The 9,112-nt window shown below is 39.1% G+C and overlaps 1 pseudogene; it reads left to right on the top strand.

Moving 5' to 3' along the window:
• The first annotated feature begins 3,722 nt into the window (after window positions 1–3,722).
• On the top strand, window positions 3,723–8,800 carry LOC122135843 (annotated as a pseudogene).
• The last annotated feature ends 312 nt before the right edge of the window (window positions 8,801–9,112 follow it).

The raw sequence follows: 9,112 nt of genomic DNA, 5'->3' as shown, positions 1-9,112 counted from the left end.
TTCAGTCCAAATTAGTCCAGACATGATGGATATAAAAGGCGCTTTTTGTGTTTCACGGCCAGTGATCGACATTGATGAGTTGTCTTGACTGAATTATCTTTGTTTTTCCTTCTGTCTGTGGGATGAGACTTTTAATCTTTTTCATTTTCCTCGTCGTCACAGATTTTCTGCTATTCTAGAGGGGATGTCTCTCTTCCTCCTCTTGTCAAAGTATTTTAGCGTCCAAACCCAAATGTTCTCCGCATCTCTTTCTGTCTCCTCTGGGTAACATGTTCATGCTCTGGGTGTTCATAACTCTCTGAACATTTTTTTATTTTTTTATTCAATAAGAATATGACCAATCTAAACCACCAACACGCTTTTAAAAATACACAGTTTTGAGTTTTCACAGCAATAACCTATAATAGAAGTACTCTTGCACCGTAAACAGTTCTTAAAATAACCATTTCTAGAACATTTTAATTATTTGAAGAACCTTGTTCACTATAAAGAACCTTTTGTGCAATGGAAAGATTCCACAGATGTTAAAGGTTCTTTATGGGACCGTCGTTGCCAATAAAGAACCTATTTTTATTAACATCATGAGGAGAATTTACGGAAGTGAGAAATTCCAGTGTATCCGAACGTTTACGAACACACAATTTGACGGGTTTACCACAACTTTCATCCCCTGAAAGTCTGCGAACGCTGGTTTTTTTTGACCTCTGATCTGTATTTCTGGCCTGATTATTTGGTTTTAGATATTTGAGAGCGGCCACTGCATGGTTTCTATGGAGACTTTGTTGCGCGAGCTCTTATTTTCGGCGGTGGAGGCCTGCATGAGGAGGTGGGGAATCTGAACGCATGACAGCCGTGGAGTGACAGTAGGAGTGTGTGTGGGAGAAAACACCGAGAGAGACGAGCTGAGACGAGAGGAGGAGTGAGGCAGGATCCTGCGAGGACATTATCACGGAAAGAGGCCGTATTTAGCCTAACTGGAATACAAACATATAATGCATTATTATAATGTATTAATGCACAAGACACATTTTTTGCCAGCAAAATTTCGCATAGGCTATATATATATATATATATATATATATATATATATATATATATATGTTGTGTGTGTGTGTGTGTGTGTGTGTGTGTGTGTGTGTGTGTGTGTGTCGTCGAACAACTATAGATGCCAAATGTAGTCATTTTGACGCAATCGGAAATAGTAACGAGGAATTAAAATGTGACAGAGATAGATGCACATCATAAACTAAAAGTTTAACAAATTGTTGTTTTGATCAGACAGGTGATCCTCTGTGACTCAAATGGGACGCGACCCAAAACCTCAATACCAAACGCGCGAGCGCGCACGCACACACACACACACACACACACACACACACAGGGTCGATGGCGGCAGCATGAGGTCAGAGGGTGAAGGACACAGAGGTCAGAAACAAACTTAATGCATTTTCACTTTCATACGAGAGAGAAAGCCGAAGATGACAGGACAAACGCGACACATTTTCCATCTTAAAGAATATTCGCATCGGTCAATCATTCAGTTCCGCTTGTTTCTATGAATATGAAGACAACCTTCAGATCACATCTGTTCCTCAAACATGTCTTAAATTACTGTGAGAAAGACGGTGCCTCAGCACAAGAGAAGAGAGTGATTGTTAGAAGCTAGACGTGCGTGTGTGTGTGTGTGTGTGTATTAATAGCCTGTAATCGCCTCTGGGTGTCCTGATAAATTCCCACGACCTCTGATGGACACCATTCTCTCTCTCTGCGTCTCTCAGTTTTCCAGGGTTTTCTCTCCCATGATCAAATATCAGTCTGTCTGAATCAAGAACACGCCGCTTCTCTCTCTCTCTCTCTCTCTCTCTCTCTATCTACACACACAGCACACCACACACACACACACACACTGTTTTCTCTCTCTTTCCACTGGTTCAGTAGCTTGTCGCGCAGTCATGAGGAAACTCTCGTTTTCTGCCGTTTTGCACACTATACCGTGTTTCGCCGTTATGTAATAAAAAAAAATAAAACCTTTGCTAACTTCCAAATTTGACCGCGAATGGTTGACTGCTCCTCTGTCACACAGAGTTTACACGCAACACTTAATCCAACCCATTTAAAAAGACCTGAATCATTGAAAATAAACCCGATTCTGTGTCCAACGCTGGGACAGAAGATGAACAACACGTGCCGCGTCGCTAAATATGAAATAATGCCCATAATCCACTTTTATCTCAAACAAGCTTTGAATTTACCTAGCTATTAGTTATCAACTCTTCAGCATTATCATTATCAACAAAATACGTTAAATCTATCTACTCACCATTTAACATTACTTGAAATACCGTATTCTTAAAGTTTTACAATGTTTGTAGTTTTTATATGAACCACAAATAAATAAACTATTGTTAAATGATCTGGAGTGTGTCTGATTCTCTTCCGTTCGTGTACGTTTGTCGTGTTTTATGTCATGTGCAGAATGTTTTGAGTGTATGTGTTTTTAATCTGTCATCTGTTTGAGGGAGTTTTACTGTCCTCTAGAGGAGAAATACTGGTACAGACACTCAAAAACAGAGTTCACGTTATAACTCCGTGTCGCTTTTTATTCATTACTATTTTGTTGCTCGTCTAATGCATTACGTTCTAATAAAAGGTATCGACTGCTACATGATTTATTATTAATTATTAATATTAATTGTAGGCTTAAGTATAACTATTTTGCCTATATCATCTGAGCTATAGTGATTTTACTTTGCATGCCATATTTTGCATTATTCACATTGAACTGCAATTGCTTGACAATGCAAATCTAAACCTCAGTGAGGGAGAGAGAGAGATAATAAAGGTGTGATATGAATGTAGCCAAAGCAGCGGATCTGTGTGGTCTGTTTCACAGCAGTTTTCCATCTGAAGTCACATCATGACTAGCTGAAATACACCTACAAAGGTGTACTTGAGGATCTGTACATACAAACTAGACCATTTTGCATATTTTATGGTAGAAATAGTAGAATAATAAGCCAAAATATGATACAAAAGTACACGTTTTTTTTTTTTGTTGTTGTTGTTGTTTGTTTTTTAGAATTAATCAGCTCAGTCTGTTGACACTGAGGATCCAGTACTGAATTTGAACGGTGAGTAAATGATAGGCTACAGTGAAATCTGCTTTTTCACATGAATTTGCAGCACTCTCATAGAGTCATTCCAGCAGATCTGTAGAAATGTTATCATAATTCACCTAACAGACACATGTAAACTTCCTCAATATTTTAATATAGATTAGCGATTTTGAGAGCACAGACCCACTTGGTAGGGGTTTTTTTTTTTTTTGTTTTTTTTTTTTTTTTTTAGCTGAAGCGTTTCCCACAAAATAAAAAAATTTATCCGCTTCGAAGTGGTTGTGTCAAAATGCGATACAGCAAAAACCGGAAGCTAACAATACATTTAATTTTTCTCTCTACCTGTTAGATTGTGTTTATTAACAAATACACCTACCCCAACCCTAAACATACCCCTTACAATAACGAAAAAAAATGTAATTATTGTTGTACAGTGTGGGAGAAAAAATACTGTACATTGATGTGCGCATGCCCAGTAATTTTTGCTGTATCCCTTCTAGCCTTAACCGAGAAAACCCGGATCCTGGTCGCGCGGACCGTCAGCCACGTCACCGATCAGCGGCGCGAGCGCACAGTCCAGCGTAGACCAGCAGAGAGTTGCAGTACAACATTTTCACGGATACTATTTGGTATGTCTATTAAATTAATACGAGATTTATGCTTTGAAAACCGGATGACGTGCACTCGCTGAGCAGCAGAAAGAAAGAGTATTTTTTTTTATTTTATCATTTATTATTTCTGCAGGACGAACATCTGATCTGAGATCAGCTTCAAAACTCTTTAAATCCAGCGCTGATTACTGATCGATAACATGAATATCTTCCGACTGTCTGGAGATGTTTGTCATCTGGTCGCCATCATTATTCTGTTCCTGAAGATCTGGAGATCCAAATCATGCGCAGGTACATGCAGAAACACATACACCAGAGTGATTAAAACAGCAGATTTCATGCTGTTTATTACTGAGTGTTACTGTGCGCACTGGTGATCGGACCGGAATAAAGAACGACAATGTGAAGTAGAACCGGAGCGGATCTTTTTTAGAATTGATTCACATATTCACATACGCTTGAAACATTTTAAACGCGCGACTGTCAGGCTGTAAATGATGTTAGGCGTTTGCTCAGTGTAGTTTTCATTGAGTTTACGTGGCAGCTGATACTACCTGTGTTACCCACCTACCCAAGCATGTCTGTAAAGTCCGAGTAAAGCGATTTTAAAATGTGTTCTGAGTTTGTCACAAAACAGAAAAAAAAAAGTTTTTTTTAAACCACCCAGCCATATTTGAATGATTAAAAAAAAGCCAAGTAAATAAAATAAGTTATCAAACTCTTTGGACTCTGCTCTCAAACGCTGGGGGCGTGTCCGTTCGCGGCGCTGAAACCACGCCCACTCGCGGGAAAAGCTGTCGTCTCTCTCAACCGTCAAATACCGCTACAAACCCTGAATGAATTCTTCATATCATCGTTTTAAGGAAATAAAAAAATAATGAGACCGAGAGCTGTTTTGTATATTGTTGCAACCAGGTAATATGCATTTTGTGTAAGGAATATATAGCTAGCTAACATAAGGTCAGCGCCTCACTGCAGCTGCCGTTAGACGCATCCTGGTTGCTATAGAAACAGTCAGCGTTCTGATGGTGCGTTCAAGTCATGTCGGATACATCGTATTTACGAGATAAACGCACATGACCGCCTCCACAAAGTCGTAATTACGAGTGGGAAACTTGGAACTTTCTTTAAGCTCCGAGTTGGGGGCGTGTCAATGAGAAACATGACAGAATCAATGGATCGATGGATACAACGTCTGTTGTTGACGGTATTTTTTTTTAGTTGAAATTGATAGACAGGATGCAATATAACCATTAATATTTTTTTTATGCATACAGATTAAAGTGGCTTCATAAATTCTCTAAAAAAAAAAAAATAAAAAACAAAAAACACACCATACAAAAACTCTGTTTTTCATTTTCTTTAAGCAGAGTTAACAAACCCTGTTGTATTTTCTTGTAATTTATTAAAAGAAGAAGGTACACCGCCATCTTGTGCCGACTAAACTGACTTGCACGCACGCAACGTCGTAATAATGAGTTGTCAACTCATAGGTACGAACTTCCCAGGAGGACTTGAACCCAGCACGAGACGTGCGCTCAGGACTGCGCATGCGCACTGGCTGATCTAGCCTGAATAATAAGCTTTTTTTATAATAATATTTCGCTATTTGAACAAAATAAACAACATTATGAAACAGATGTTAGATTTCTTTGTTGATTTCAAATATGAAATTTAATCGCAAGCCTAGTGAACAGTTTTGTAGAATTTGATGTTCCCCATTCAAAGAGATAGGAGTTGCACTTGGATGCCCGAGAGACGTTTCAAAGATGGCCGCTGAGTGAAATGACTTGTCTTAAAAGGACTTTGCTAATACACATTAGTTAATAGTTGCGTTCAACTTCACGCAGCACTGCGCGCAGCACCTATCGCAATCTGACTTGAAGCAGTGCATGCCGTTAGAGATTTTGTCCGACTTGAGACCGCTTCGGACGCCACATGACTACATGATCATGTGTGGGATCAAAGTACCGCGAACCAAGAGCGTTTCGAGAGCAGCCGGATGACTCAGCCGCCACAGTTTCTCCAAAGCGACTGCACGAGCGCTGATGACGACACCGCTGTTTCACGATTGGCCAGATTCACCGCATGACAACGATCGCGTGTGTTTCGGGTTTATTCTAACCTTTTCAATTCCAATAATGGCCACAGAATTGTGTTTTTTTTAGAACGGTAAAAGCTTTTTACTGTAGTCGCACTGTTAGATTGAGCCACGTTCATCATACAACACTGAATAAAGCATATATACCCCCACTCTATTAGTATTTAAATAGTATATGATTATGTTGAACTTTATTCTTGAAAAGATGGCGCTGTATTAAGCTGTATAAAAACAGTGTTTCTGTTGCTCATGAAAACGTTTCTGAAATGTCTGTGTATTTGACAAATATTGCATTTAATTCACTTCATCTGTGATAAAGTATGCAAACACACCGCATGAGTGTCACGGGAGCAGAAAGTGTCCGGCTTGATGAGTCTGTTTTCAACTCCGCCCCCGACTGCGAGCGGCTGCTCTCGTTGATCGCCGTCTGTAGCCGTGCTTCAGGTCGAACGCACCTATTATGGTGTTAGGGGCGGGGCCACGCTCGATGGCTCCATTGCTTCATAGAGCCACGGTTTTAGCCCTGCCAAAAAAATCCTGAACACAGAATTGGTGAAAAACTGTTTAACGGTTTAACTCCACAATTCAGGACTACATACTTCAGAGTCTTTGTAAAGTGTTTCGGGAATACATTTCTAACATTTATAATGTGTTTAGAAACAGTTCTCAGAATTCTCTTTACTTGGACTTTAAGGTTCTTCAGGACTTCTTTGGATTCTTTGAGGAACTCAAGATCCTCTTTCGACATTTATGAGTCTGTTGTGTCCTATTCTGTTCTGTTCTGAAGTTTGTTTTGTGTGTGTTTCAGGTATTTCTGGGAAGTCTCAGGTGTTGTTCGCTCTGGTCTTCACCACCAGATATCTGGACCTGTTCACATCCTTCATCTCCGTCTACAACACCATCATGAAGGTACAGACCCATGAAAGCCCATTTTCACCATATAAGAAAAAATTTTAAATTCTGCTTTAGTAAATCATCATAATTATTTACATAAAAGTCATAATTATGATATAAAAGGTTAAAAATTATGAGATACTAAGCCAAAAACTATTACATAAAACTCTGTTGAAATTATGAGATAAAAAAATAAAAATTTAGAGTCATAATTATGATAAAAAAATGACATTAAATTACGACCAAGTCATAATTATGAAATAAAAAGTCAAAACTATCACATACTAAATCATAATTATGAGATTAAAAAGAAGAAATTGAGATTAAGCCATAATTATGACAAAAACAATGTCAACACTGAGATAAAATGTCATAATTATGATAAAAAGCCAAAATTATAAAATACTAAATCAAAATTATGACATTGTCATAATTATGAGATTAAAAAGTTGAAACTAAAAATAGTCATTATCACAAACCAATGAGAAATGTAAAAAAACTAGGGAGACCATAATTTATTTTTATTATGACTTGTCATGATTTTTAAAAAATATCTCACAATTATGACTTGGTATCTCAATTTTGACATTTTATCTCATAATAATGACTTTTTGTTAGTTTAAACTTTTAACATCATAATTGACTATCTCATTATTATAACTTGGTGTCTCATATTTTTTTTATTTTAATGACATAATTATGATGTTTTATCTCATAAATATGACTTAGTATCTCATAGTTTATGTCATAGCTATGATCTACCACAGCACCTTTTTTGTTGATCTTGAAACTGTTGTGATTGCTCAGTAGATGTTTGCACTGAATTGTTGTCATAGTCCACCCATTGAAATCATCTATTTTATTTGTTTTAAACTCATGCAAAAACTCACAGCAAATCTGTAGGACATAATGTGCATGACAAACCCACAGCTAGTTTCCTGAAAACTGCCAAACCACAAACACTCAAACTACGTTCCTGCTGCTCAACTGGTAGAACGGTGCTTGCAACACCAGGTTGTGGGTTTGAATCCCAGGGAAAGTCACTGGGGATGGAAGCTGTCTGACAGATGTGTGATTGTGATCTGTCTGTCTCTCAGGTGGTGTATCTGGTCCTGGCGTACGCCACCGTCAGCCTCATCTACTACCGCTTCAGGAACTCATACGACTCTGAGAGCGACTCGTTCCGTGTGGAGTTCTGCTGGGTGCCGGTGGCCGGTCTGTCGTTCCTGGAGAACTACGCCTTCACACCGCTGGAGGTCAGAGCTCAACACGGAGCTCTTTAGATGTTAAGAGATGAAACATTGTCATGACAGATCTCTTTGTTTGTGCAGATACTGTGGACATTCTCCATCTATCTGGAGTCAGTGGCCATCCTGCCGCAGCTCTTCATGATCACGAAGACGGGCGAGGCCGAGTCCATCACCACACACTACCTGTTCTTCCTGGGCCTGTACCGCACACTGTACCTCGCTAACTGGGTGTGGCGCTATCATGTGGAGGGATTCTTCGACCAGATCGCCGTGGTGTGTCTGGCGTCGTCCAGACCATCTTCTTCTACTGTGACTTCTTCTATCTATACTTCACCAGAGGTCAGCAGACATCTCACAACTTTGAACTTATCTCTGTTTTCATGACATGATCAGAAAATGAATTAGAAGAGGATTTATTGATCAATGTTATTTCTTTGCATTTCGTTTCATCTATCTATCTATCTATCTATCTATCTATCTATCTATCTATCTATCTATCTATCTATCTATCGTCTGCAGTGCTGAGAGGAAGTGGAAAGATGAGTTTGCCAATGCCGGTGTGAGTCATTGGATCAGGCCCCGCCCTCCATTAGGCCACACCCAGTTGTGACATCATCACCGGCCGCCGCTGTAGTTTTCTTGTGTTTGAGCTGCATGTGTGGCTGGTGTAATCGTGCCTTACACTGATCAGATCTGCTGGACGTGTCTCGTCTTTGATGCCTTAATGTATTTCTGTTCATAAAGACAATGGTTTGTTTATATATATATGTGTATGTGTATGTGAGAGAAACACTCCACATTCTGTATTTCGTAGTTTGCATTTCTCGTTTATTCCTCATAGTCTTTTTTTTCTGTAGTACATGATCTTTATTTTTTTATTTTAGGTAGGGTGACCATGACATGCCATTTTTCCCCGGAAACGTCCTGGACAGGATTTCTGTATTGCCTAAAAATTTCCAGGTTTTGGCTTTTTTTGCGCTGCACAGACCGATCGTTGTATGACATCAAAGTACTGTGAGAGCTATAGAGAGCAGACGCTTCTTATGCTTTCGAATCGTTCTCATGGTAATTTGATGTTACGCACTAATCGGTCTGTGCAGCACATCTTCAAACTGAACACACTTAATATGTACGTGATTT

The sequence above is a fragment of the Cyprinus carpio genome, chromosome A3 (assembly GCF_018340385.1).
Source record: "Cyprinus carpio isolate SPL01 chromosome A3, ASM1834038v1, whole genome shotgun sequence".
Lineage (NCBI taxonomy): Eukaryota > Metazoa > Chordata > Actinopteri > Cypriniformes > Cyprinidae > Cyprinus > Cyprinus carpio.
This window is presented reverse-complemented; position numbering and strand designations above follow the sequence as displayed.